A 13,767-nucleotide genomic window follows, 5' to 3' on the forward strand; every position below is an offset into this window, starting at 1 on the left:
CTGAAAAATGTTAAATATGTATAGAAAAAATATTGACAACATATTAAGAATATGTCTAAATATTATTGGAAAAATGTTAATAAAACATTCAAAAATGTTAAAATGTGTATCGAGAAAATATTGATTATGTATTTAAAAATGTTAATCTTGTATTTGAAAAATACTAAAATGTGTATAAAAAATAATAACATTCGATAAATAAATGTTAACCAAACATTAAAACTGTTTAAATATGTATAAAGGAAATGTTTCTCAATATATGCAAATATATACAATGTGTGTGCAAAAACATTAATATATATTTAAAAATGGAGAAACAAGTATTTGAAAAAATGATAAATAATTACCCAAAAGAATGTTAATCAAGGACTTGAGAAATGTTAAATGTTTATGGTAAAATTATTGATCATGTATTAAATTTTTTTGACGAAGTATTCTAATAAGTGTTCATAAGAGACATTGGAAAACAAAAAATATGTTGAAAAGCAAGAAAAGAATAAAAACATTGAAGAACAAAATTAAGAAAGAAAAGAATAACCGATGAAAAGTAAGAAAGAAACAAAAGAGAAACGAAAGAAACCCGAAAGAAATAAAACGAAGCATAATGATGAAAAAAAGAAAATCAAAGAAAACACGAGAAGAAATAAGAAAACAAACAGAAAAACAAAAGAAAAAAATCAACGTGTATTTGGAATAATGTTAAACATATATTATGATATGTGTTGATACGATGTATTTTGAGGAAAACATTACATCGTGTATTTGAGAAATGTACCACGTGTACCAAAATTAAATCAACAAAGAAACATAAAGAAAACAAAAGAAACCATGATCCTTCGTGACCACCATGGAAATATTGTGTTCAACGCTTGCTGGCACCTTTTCCATTGTCATGATGCGTTAGAATCTGAACTGTCGGTCACGAAAGAGAATTTCTGGGAGTCTCACTTGCATTGCAATGGAGCCAAAAGCAATTTATCATTGAATCAACCTGTTTGGAGTCCGTAAATCTTATTACAATGGGCCAAAAGCATATTAGCATTGATCAAAACATAGCTTCACAAGGGATAAGACCAAATTGCTCATGTAACAAAGCAATTCATGTATTACTCATATTAGACGCACTCATGAAAATGCTACCCGCCTCTTGGCTTCTTGTGATAGAATTGTTTTTTTCAAAAGGTTGTTTTTGTTATCTTAAAATATAGCATCATGCCGATACATAGCATTATAAGTAACATTCGACCTCTGCATAAATAAGATGCACACAAAAAACATCAAAAGTCTAATAATAAGGAAAAAATTGATAAATCGGCAAATAGGAATATGCTGAAGATTCGAAGATTATGCCTATGTCAAAAGGGGTGCGACACCGATTCGAAGATTATGCTGCCATCGATGTTAGATTTTTTGTCCAAAAGGAGCACCTGCTCAATGGAATTGCTAAAAAAAGACCCCTTCCGGATGAATTTGGCAGAAAAGACCCCCGGGCCAAGGCAGCAGGTGCGCCATCCAACACACGCCACCTTTGACGACACTGTTCATGCGAGGGACGTTTTTCGCTCAGAAAAACGGGTTTCATTAGGAATGAACCTTTATTAAAAAAATCAAAAAATAGAGGAAATTTAAAAAATTCACTCGATTAATCAGTTAACTTGCCAGTTAATCGCTACTCGTTGGGTGGCCGAATCGAATAGTACTTATTCCTCGTGTTAACTTGTCACACCGATTAATAGGTCTACCAGACCGATTAATCACTTGTGATGTCGATTAATCCCTTGTTAGACCGATTAATCACTACTGGCCCGCTAACTGGTGGGTAAACAAAGCCCAAAATCTTGGCCCATAAACGCTCCCATCCCCCTCTCGCTCCTCAATAGCTAGGATTCAGACATCCTCGTGCCCCCTCACGCTCCTTTCATCCTCTCTCGACCAAGCTAGTGTGTGTTTAGATCCTTCCTGACACTAACAATGCACTAAATCTTCAAGATCCAACACCTTCATTTCTTGAGTTGCATGCATGGACCCCATCCCTTACTTTTGGCTACTCCCTAGACTCTCTTGAGTGTTGCGCCCCTTCGCCTGACCCTTCGACTGCTCCCCAGCCGCTCCAGACGGTTACTCCCCAACCCCTTCCTCCATGCCGCCACCAGCGAGCAAGGTAGTACCATCATCCCCTCTCTCATTGGGGAATCTAATATTCTTAGATTATTGGATTACAACTTACTAATTTGTAGATTAGCGGATGGAACTAATGCTATGGGTTGTCATTTTAGTATAGTTTTTGTTTATATCTTGGTAAGTATGTGGACAAGTTTAAATGTTTAATCGGTACTTTTGAATTTTGAGATTTTATACGTTTGCATGCAAAAGGATTATCAAATTTACCTCTTGTCTATGTTTTTATACGAATATTGTATAATAATTTTTTATATTACATAACTGAGACCATGAAAATATGATATAATACATAAAAAAGCTAGACATATGTTGGCAGGTTCATATTTGATCTAACGATTAATGGTCAATCGATTAATCCAGTTAATAGGCCGATTCACCGATTAATCATTACTCCCAAGCCAACCAATCAGTTACCAGTTACCGATTTCGTCAACAATGATCACGAGCCATGTCGGCTTCAGCCTTTTCTTGGGCGAGACGATAGACGTCGGCTGTTGAAGAAATGGCGTTGGCGAAGGCGACACAGGCGTAGAAGAAGTAGACGAACGGAGGCGAGCAGTCGCATAGTCGCTCCCCAAAAACATAATCGCCCCTCTCCCGTACCTATCCCTTACATGATCCGGAGACGGGACGGAGTCTTCGATGGCAGCAACAGCAGCAGCAAAAGGAACAAGCGCGTGGAGGCAGATATGATCTGATCGTGCTCGTGGCGCGTCCGTTATGTATTCTCCGTTCTTGACCAGAAAAATAAGCGCGTAGGTATGAGCTCGGCTCGGCTCATTCCCGCAACCCGCCAGGCGACACGGTCTGCTGAGGCGTGGCGGGCGGCGGAGGAGGAGTGAACGAGGGCCTCTTCTCTTCTCATGCTCCAATAGCATGTAGAAGAAAGACCCTTATAAAGGGGTCCAACTCCTTCTCCACTAGCAGGGTGGGACTAAACTTTTCACCACCCCTTGTCATGCCACCACCTACATGGACCCTTAGAGATTTTGTAAAGTTGTCTCATATGGGACCTAGGCCCATCTTAGATTTCAACGCACCCTCGAGGTAGCTTGGTTAGAGCATCTACTACCGGACCCCTATATCTTTCATAAACGTTCGAAACTTCATCCGGTCAGTGGCAGATCAAAAATAAGTTGATCCAATGAAACCCTTCATTTAAGGAAAACGCTTACTATCATCTGGCGGATCGCAAGTGGCCGCGTCCACAAGCTTCTCAACATGACACGTGTCCATGAGCATGTTTCTGCAACATGTGCTATGTTTCTGAAACATATGCGATGTTGCAACGCTCTACAATGGTCGTTGTACAGTAAATTTATCTTATAAAAAGTTTTGCAACAGGACATTTGTTGTAAAAAAATACAACAAAACCTGAGTTGCAATTTTTTTGTGCAACAGAATAGTTGTTGCAAAAAAATCTACAACAAGACGTGTGCTGCAGAACTAATTTCACAATAAGACCTATGTTGCAATGGTGGAGGCATACCCGACCGCTTTGTACGGCAGATCCAACGGCTCGTAACCCGGCTGATCTTTAAAAAAAATCAACCGATAAACATGTAGCATGCCCCTTCATTTAGTCTCCAAACACACGGACTAACCGACACCCTCAAACATGTGTTAAACAAAGAGATATATTGTAATCTCAACCAACTCTCTTACTGTCTCTCTCCCGTATCTATGTCAATCTCTTGTAACGACCTGATCTAAGATCGGTCCTTTCTTGTAACCCACGACAAGGGTTTTGCCCTCAATCAATATAAACCACGCGGCTCCCCCTCGAGGGAGTAGGAACGCTTCCATCTAATATGGTATACAGAACCATCATCTTCCCATCTATCTAGCCAAAACCCATCGCCTATCAAACATCCTACCGATCGCCACAATCCACCAAATCGTCAGCCAACCAACTACCGACCATGGCTTCCTCCGCAGCTCCCGTCTCCCTCAACCTTGGAGCTACGCCTGCTGAGAAGCTGACGAAAGGCAACTACCTTCTATGGAAGACACACGTGATGTCGCGCCTGTGAGGTGCACATGTCACCGGTCTCCTGGACGGATCCGACCCAGCGCCCTCCAAGATGGTGGAGCAGCAACAAGCGGACAAAACAACCACCATGGTGCCCAATCCCCTTTATGCATCATGGATCTCCAAGGATCAGCAAGTTCTCACCCATCTCCTGAACTCGCTATCAAAGGAGATCCTCGACCAAGTTGTGTGTGAAGAAAACACACTTGATTTATGGACCGCAATCACCATTATGTTTGCTTCAGTCCCAGTCTTGAATCATGAATTTGAGAATCACCATCACCACCACCAAGAAGGGCTCCATGTCGAGCACCTCATACATCGTCCGGATTAAAAATTTGGGGGATGAGCTTGCCGCAACAGGGCGGCCTGTCTCCGATGAGGAGATGGTGGACTATGTCCTAGCTGGTCTCGATCGGGACTATGACCCAGTCGTAGCGGCAATCGACGCCGTCAAATCCTCCATCACTGTCGACAAACTCTTCGCCCAGATCTCCACCTTCGATCAGTGGGTGGAGATGCTAGGCGATGGCTCCAGTGATGGCTTCAACACCTCTGCAAACATGGCGTACAGAGGGCGTGGCCAGTCTCGTGGCGAGGACGTGGTTGCGGGAACAAAGGTCGCGGTCGAGGGCGGCGCTCGCCCTCCGCTTCTCCAGGCAACGTTGCACGAGAGGCGGTCGTCCCCAACAGCAGCACCAGCAATGCCAACGCACTGGGACTATCCCGAGTGCCAAATCTGCCTCAAGCACCACCGCGGTGGCACACACGATTGTTGGGATCTCTATGAGGAAGATGCATATGAGGAGAAGGATGCCAACTTCGCCCATGACTCCTACAACATCGACACCAACTGGTATGCAGACACTCGCGCCACAAACCATATCACAGGGGAACTCGACAAGCTGACGACAAGAGACAAGTATCGTGGACAAGATCAAGTGCACACCGTGAACGGTTCTGGTATGGAAATTACTCATGTTGGTAGTTCAATTGTCAAAACCCCCATAACAATTTGCATCTCAAAAAAGTACTACATGTGCCCACAACATAAAAAAATCTTATTTCTGTCCACAGATTTACCCTTGATAATTGTGTTCTCATTGAATTGTATCCTTATTTCTTTTTGGTTAAGGACCTGGACACGAGGAGAATTCTTCTTAAGGGAAAATGTGTGGGAGGACTCTACCCACTCATATCATCTGCATCGTCATCAAATAAACATGCTTTTGTTGCTGTCAAGCCTTCTTCTGCAAAGTGGCATAGTAGATTAGGTCATCCTTCATCAATCATTGTTAAACTTGTTCTTAGCAAAAACTATTGGGGAACGTCACATGGGAAACAAAAATTTTCCTACGCGCACGAAGACCTATCATGGTGATGTCCATCTACGAGAGGAGATTTGGATCTACGTACCCTTGTAGATCGCACAGCAGGAAGCATTAAGAAACACGTTTCATGTAGTGGAACGTCCTCACGTCCCTCGATCCACCCCGCGAACCGTCCCACGAACCGTCCCGCAATCTGTCCCACGATCTGCTCTGATCCAGTGCCGAACGAACGACACCTCCGTGTTCAGCACACGTACAGCTCGACGATGATCTCAGCCTTCTTGATCCAGCAAGCAAGACGGAGAAGTAGATGAGTTCTCCGGTAGTGTGACGGTGCTCCAGTGGTGGTGAAGGATCTACTCCTGCAGGGCTCCGCCCGAGCTCCGCAGAAATACGACCGCCCGAGCTCCGCAGAAATACGATCTAGAGAAAAAAATGTGATGTTTTGTGGTCGGGATGCTGTGGCAAAGTTTGTCTCAAATCAGCCCTAGAACTCCACTATATATAGGAGGAGGGGGGAGGATTTCCTTGGGGTCCAAGACCCCAAAGGTCCACCGGCCAAGGAGGTGGAGGAGTCCACGTCCAATCCTAGTCCAACTAGGATTGGAAGGTGGAGTCCTTCCCTTCCTTCCCACCTTTTTTTTCTTTTCTCTTTGATTTTCTATCTCCTGCGCATAGGGCCCTTTTGGGATGTCCCACAAGCCCACCAAGGGCTGGTGCGGCACCCCTAAGACGTATGGGCTTCCCCGGGTGGGCTAGCCCCTCCCAGTGAACATCCGGAACCCATTCGCCACTCCCGATACATTCCCGGTAATGCCCGAAAACTTTCTGGTAACCAAATGAGGTCATCTTATATATCAATCTTCGTCTCCGGACCATTCTGGAAACCCTCGTGACGTCCGTGATCTCATCCGGAACTCCGAACAACATTCGATAACCACACATATAACTCAACTATACTAAAACATCGCCGAACCTTAAGTGTGCAGACCCTGCGGTTTCGAGAACTATGCAGACATGCCCCGAGGCACTCCTCGGTCAATATCCAATAGCGGGACCTGGATACCCATATTGGATCCTACATATTCTCTGAATAACTTATCAGTTGAACCTCAGTGTCAAGGATTCAGGCAATCCCGTATGTCATTCCCTTTGTCCTTCGGTATGTTACTTGCCCGAGATTCAATCGTCGGTATCCGCATACCTATTTCAACCTCATTACCGGCAAGTCTCTTTTCTCGTTCCATAATACAAGATCACGTGACTTACACTTAGTCACATTGCTTGCAAGGCTTGTGTGTGATGTTGTATTACCGAGTGGGTCCCGAGATACCTCTCCGTCACACGGAGTGACAAATCCCAGTCTTGATCCATACTAACCCAACGGACACCTTCGGAGATACCTGTAGAACACCTTTATAGTCACCCAGTTACGTTGTGACATTTGATGCACACAAGGTATTCCTCCGGTGCCAATGAGTTATATGATCTCATGGTCATAGGAACAAATACTTGACACGTAGTAAACAATAGGAATAAAATGACACGATCAATATGCTATGTTCATAGTTTGGGTCTTGTCCATCACATGATTCTCCTAATGATGTGATCCCGTTATCAAGTGACAACACTTGTCTATGGTTAGGAAAACTTCACCATCTTTGATCAACGAGCTAGTCAACTAGAGGCTTACTAGGGACAATGTTTTGTCTATGTATCCACACATGTATTTGAGTTTCCAATCAATACAATTATAGCATGGATAATAAACGATTATCACGAACAAAGAAATATAATAATAACTAATTTATTATTGCCTCTAGGGCATATTTCCAACAAAAACAATCTCTCTCATTCCTATGAATATAGTATTTGAATCTGTGTGTGATCCATGTCAGCAAGCTAATCAGTTGCCATATCCCATTTCCTTCAGTATTTCTACTGCTCCGCTACAGCTTGTGTTGTCAGATGTATGGGGCCCTGCTCCTACCTTCGTCGGCAGGCATTCTTACTATGTAAATATTATCGATGATTTTAGTAAGTTCACTTGGATCTATCTTCTCAAGAAATGGTCTGAAGTGTTTCAAGTCTTCAAGAATTTTCAAAATCTTATTGAACGAAAAATAAAAACTAATATCATTGCAATGCAAACCAATTGAGGAGGTGAGTACAAAAAGCTAAATCTTTTCTTCTAAGAATTTGGTATCTCACACCATGTCTCGTGTCCACATGCACACCAACAAAATGGTTCGGCTGAGAGGAAGCACTGTCATGTTGTTGAAGTAGGACTAGATCTTCTAGCAAATGCATCTATGCCACTGAAATTCTGGGATGAAGCCTTCTTAACTGCCACATGTCTTATAAATCTACTTCCCAGTAAAGTCATCAAATTCGAAACTCCTATCACACGCCTCTTTGGCACCACTCCTGACTATACATCCCTTCGAGTCTTTGGATGTGCGTGCTGGCCAAATCTTCGACCATATAATACACGCAAGCTTACACTCCGGTCCAAGAGATGCGTCTTTCTTGGGTATAGTCCCATACACAAAGGACTCAAGTGTCTAGATGTCTCCACCGGAAGGGTATACATCTCTCATGATGTCGTATTTGATGAGGCTGTTTTCCCTTTAATTCTCTCCATCCTAATGCTGGAGCAACTCTCATAAAAGAAATCCTTCTTCTTCCTCCACATCTTCGCAATTTTGATCATGGGGGCGATAATTGTACTAACCCAACTGATGATCCTACTAGTAGTGTTGGAACTCTTGATGTGCAGGATCATGCAGCAGAAATCGGTGTAGCAACCAGTGCAGCAAATGATCAAATTTTGGAAGAACTTGGTTCGGTATTTCATGTGGAAGAAGAGGACGAAGCCGACGCAAAACACGAGGCTGATCTGGCGTCACCTGGAACTCCTATTCGCCAGACCGCCTCGAATCTGCCCCGTCCCACACGCGGGTCAGCGACAGAAGACGCTGGTTCTGCAGCCCAGTCTCCTGCGCGATATTCTTTGGCCACTTCAATGGAAGATGCGGCCACACCGCAAGCCGCTTCATCTAATCTTGGATTTGCTGTGGAAAGCGTATCAGAGATGGCTTTGGGATCCTCTGCGATGCCGCATGCTGCATCAACTCCCGTGGCACACCGAAATCAACACCAACAGGTTGTTTCATGTGTAACAACCCGACTACAAAAAGGTATAATAAAACGGAAAGTCTGAACTGATGGAACTATACCATATGTCATGTTATGTATCACGGGAGAGCCAACAAAACTGGAGGATGCATTAGGAGATTCAAGGTGGAAGAAAGCAATGGATGAAGAATATGCAACACATATGAGGAACAAGACTTGGCATCTTGTACCTAAAAACAAGGTAAAAACATCATTGACTGCAGGTGGGTCTACAGAATCAAAAAAAGGGCAGCTGGCTCAATTGACAAGTACAAGGCACGTTTAGTTGCAAAAGGATTTAAGCAACCGTATGGCTTAGATTATGAGGATACTTTTAGTCTTGTTGTTAAAGCTATAACTATTAGGCTTGTTCTTGTTATTGTTGTATCCAGGGGATGGAGTCTAAGGCAGCTTAATGTTCAGAACGCGTTTTTACATGGTGTTCTGGAAGAGGAGGTTTACATGAGAAAACCACTTGGGTATGCTGACAAGAAGGTACCACATTATGTATGGAAAGTTAACAAGGCGCTGTATGGTTTGAAGCAAGCACCAAGAGCATGGTACTCAAGGTTGAGCTCCAAATTAAGACATCTTGGTTTTATTGCATCCAAGGCTGACACGTCACTTTTCATCTATAACAAAGCAAGTACAACTGTATTTGTATTGATATATGTTGATGATATCATTGTTACAAGCTCTTCACAAAGTGCCACTAATGCTCTTCTCCATGATCTAAGTTCAGAATTTGCTCTCAAAGATCTTGGTGATCTACACTTCTTCCTAGGCATTGAGGTTTAGAAGATTCAAGATGGCATAACACAGAATCAGAAAAAATATGCCACTGAGCTTCTAGCCCGTATGGGAATGAAGGACTGCAAGCCTTCCCCTACACCATTGTCCTCTTCACAAAAAACTTTCATCATTTGAAGGAGAACTGCTCAAGGAAGAAGAAAGTACTAAGTACAGGATTGCGGTTCGTGTGCTTCAATATCTAACACTGGCAAGATCGGACATATCCTTTGTTGTTAATAAGGTTTGTCAGTATTTGCATGCACCAACTACTGTACATTGGACGGTTGTCAAAAGAATTATACGGTACATAAAGCATACTATAAGCTTAGGCCTTCAGTTCAGATGCTCTACTTCCACTCTAGTTAGTGCTTTCTTTGATGTTAACTGGGCAGGATGCAGTGATGACAGGAGGTCAACTGGAGGGTTTGTAGTATTCTTTGGTTCTAATCTTATTTCCTGGAGTGCCAGGAAACAAGCCACAGTATCCAGGTCAAGCACAGAAGCTGAATATAAGTCATTAGCCAATGCTACTGAAGAAATCATTTGGTTGGAATAATTGCTAACAGCTCGTTTGGCTCCTGTCATTTGACTCAGAATTCACGGATTTCATTTTCGAATTCCGACACTAACTTGTTTGACTGTCACAGAATTAGGCACAAGATTTCATTTAACAATTCCAGCAAATCCTTTTGTAACTGGACCGAAATCCCTTCACCGACCCCGTCTTTTCCCAAATCCAACCAACCCCTCTCGGCCTCTCCTCCAGCCCTATCCACCCTGACGCCACCCTCCTCCACCCCTCTCCCCCCCGACGTCGTGACAGCCGCCGCCGTCTCCCTGATGCGACCGCCGCCACTACGATGCGAACAGCACCATGCGCAAGCTCTCCCTGACGCCAACGTCTCCGCCTCGACCGCCGCCTCCCCAACGCGAACACGACTGCCACGACACGAACAACGCCGCCAGCAAGGTCTCCCCGACGCCAACGTCTCCACCTCTCTCCTCCTCCCTTACGCCAGCGATGCCTCACCATCCAGATCAAGGTCACCACATCTCGTCCTCTCTCCCCCGACTGCCGGATTTGACCTCAAAATCCTAGTGACAGCCAAACAGGAAATTTGGATCTGGAATCTAGATTCAGCCAAATGAAATCTGGATAGAGATTTCATTTCATTTCATTTCAGCCAAATGAAATGAAATCAAGGGAGCCAAACGAGATGTAAAGGAATTGGGGATTAAGCAACAACGTGTGTCATGCTTGTGGTGTGACAATCTGGGAGCCACATATCTCTCTGCAAATCCTGTATTCCATGGCAATCTGGAAGCCACATATCTGGGAACAACGTGTGTTCTGCATATAGAATTTGACTTCTACTTTGTTCGAGAAAGAGTTATAGAGAAAAACTTGGATATATGATTCATTCCTTCCAAAGACCAAATAGCAGATGGGTTTACTAAAGCCTTGTCGATCAAGCCATTTGAAGAGTTCAAGAGAAATCTTAATGTAGGATAATTGAGATTAAGGAAGGGTGTTAAACTTAGAGATATATTGTAATCTCAACCAACTCTCTTATTCTCTCTCCCGTACCTATCTCAATCTCTTGTAACGACATGATCGAAGATGCCTTCAGTCAATATAAACCACGCGGCTCCCAATAGAAACGCTTTCATCTAACAACATGGACCAAATATAAGGTCGATATGAGGGTGACTGGGCATGCATGGCCACCCCGCTCAGCCCCACCTGCAGCGAGCCGATCCTTCTTCCTCTGTGATCTCTCTCCCGTGGAACACACAAAGATGTCGGCACAGGAGGTGTCAGGATGGGCGAAGGAGGATGGCTGGGGGCAAAGCGCGCGCGGGCGGGTGTCCTATTCGTCGTGCGCGCGGCCACCGGTGGACGATGAGCCTGCCGGATGACGTCGTAGCCGCGGGCAGCCCGGTTGTGCTAGCCACCATGCCTGCGGGCGGTCGTCCATGCCGCCGTGCGCACAGCCGCCCGTGGCGAGCGGGCCTTCTGGATGCCGCCTTTGCTACGAGCGCGCGGGCGCCCTGGCCATGGACGCCGTTCGCACAGTCGCTTGGGACGGGCCAGCGGCATGTTGCTGTAGCCGCGGGCGCGTAGGGGCGCCGTTCCAGCAGCGCGCAAAAATGCAGCGCGCGCACAACATTTTTTGATGTACAATATTTGCAAACTATAGATAGATTGCAAAATCGGCAAAATACTAAAAATAGATTGCATAAAATAAAAAACGATACAAAGTTATTTTACATCGGTGCAACTAGATAGATAGTTCGAAAACATAGATAAAAGTACGATGCAAGTAGATAGATAGTTCGAAAACATATAAACTACTCCCACTCGCTCCAATCATCACCATCATCATCGTCGTTGATGTCGTCAGAGGTTGACAGCCATATGTCCAACCAACGATCGTCGTTCTCAGTGAAGAACGACCTCCCGCCTGCAGCAACGAGATCGGCCTGAGCACTCGCCAATGCCTTCCGCCGACGCCTGTCCAACCGCTCCTCGCGGCGCCTTCGCGTGTCCTCCTCGCGGCGTTGTGCCCAGCATTCTTGCTCGTAGGCGACGTCCTCCGGGTGGCGCCGGCGCCACTCCGCCATGACCCGCTCGTCCTCCTGGGCGACGAGGAGGTGGCGCTGCCGCGCAGTGTGCTCCACACGGTCTTGTGCGGAGTTAAGACGAGGCGGCGGGGCGACGTCTAGCGCCTGCTGGAGCGTGTGGACGTCCTGGAAGTTCATCTGCCGGCGCGACCTGCCTAGGCGCCACGCCGCCGCGTCGAACGCGCGGGCGGCCTCATGCGCCGTCTCGTAGGTGCCGAGGCTGAGCTGGAGATCGCCGAAGAGTATCTCCGAGTAGTACCCGCCGTTGGGGCGCAGGCGGACGCCGCGGTAGCCCGATGCTCCTCGACGGCGCGGCGGCATGGTGGTGCGTCGGTGGCGGGGGCGCTGGAGCGGTGGAGGCGCGGGATGTAGAGGAAGAGAAGAGGAGCGATGGAGGAGCGGTGGATGCGCGCGTGGCGAGCGCCGCATTTTATAGGCGCGCTGGACGCGGCGCGACAAAATTGGCGCGCGAGCTGCCGCCTTTTCGCGCGCGCAAGCGGTTCCCGCGGACGCGACTTTTCCGCTGTTGCTGGAGCGCCCGAAAAACTTCCGCACGCGCTAAAATCTGAGTTTACCGCGCGCGCGTCTTTTGGCGCGGTCATTGGAGATGCTCTAACAATGGCCCCCGCGTGAGCGTGAGTGCCAGCTTGGCTTTGTGCTCGCCACCGTCTCGTGTGCCCTTGCCTTCCACCCACAACGCCCGGACGACTTGCCAACGTTCATGCACACAAACTCGTCGATGAAATGTCACATGCAAAAAAAGAAAATGAGGGCTGAAAATGAGGGTTGTCATTGTTTTGCGGGAGAACGCAAGAATGATTGAAATTACCCTTGGAGCATGTCCTGCAGGCTTTGAAACTGTTCCAAGGGTCTCGATAATGGGTCGAAGGCATCAACTCTTCCCTTATCAATTTGAATATCCAACAGAATCCAATGGAAGTATATATATATGTGTGTGTGTGTCAGTAACTTATCAATTACACTTATAAGTGAATGGACACAACAGAGTAAAGATCCTCACCTGAAGTTGTATGGAAACAGTACGTGGTCATAGAAATTTTGATCTGTTAGAAACCTTAGAAGGTTTTCCTTCGTCTCCTTGGGTTTATCAGTTAGCGTCGCTATATGTATTTTATCTGGGTCAATAAACCCAATATTTATGATTTTCTTACTTTTACAATCCAGAATCTTCATTCTGCATAATAGAGTACAAGTTATATATAGACAATGAATTGAAATAACTAAACAAGTTATATGTAGACAATAAATTGAAAAACTTACAAACAATAGCAACTCATAAGCGATTTGTCGAGGGCGTCGCCATTGTACATCTGGAAGAGTTCTTCAAAGTCGATATGGATTTCTTCGGGGCGGCCGTAGTACTCCCGTGGGACACTCACCACGATCATCGTTCTCCCATTCTTTGATTCACTTAAGTACCATGTATGCAAGTAATGCATATTTGTTGGGAGATCATCTTTGCTGACCAAAGGCGCTCCCATGACAAACTGTGGCTTAGGGGATACCACAGCCTTGGGTAACCTGTCGTCTTAGGAAGCCAGAATGTCTTCAACCGAGATACCCCATTCAGCCGCCCACTTCTTTGCTAATTCCAAATCTTGCCCCTGC

This window comes from Hordeum vulgare, chromosome 7H (assembly GCF_904849725.1).
Source record: "Hordeum vulgare subsp. vulgare chromosome 7H, MorexV3_pseudomolecules_assembly, whole genome shotgun sequence".
Lineage (NCBI taxonomy): Eukaryota > Viridiplantae > Streptophyta > Magnoliopsida > Poales > Poaceae > Hordeum > Hordeum vulgare.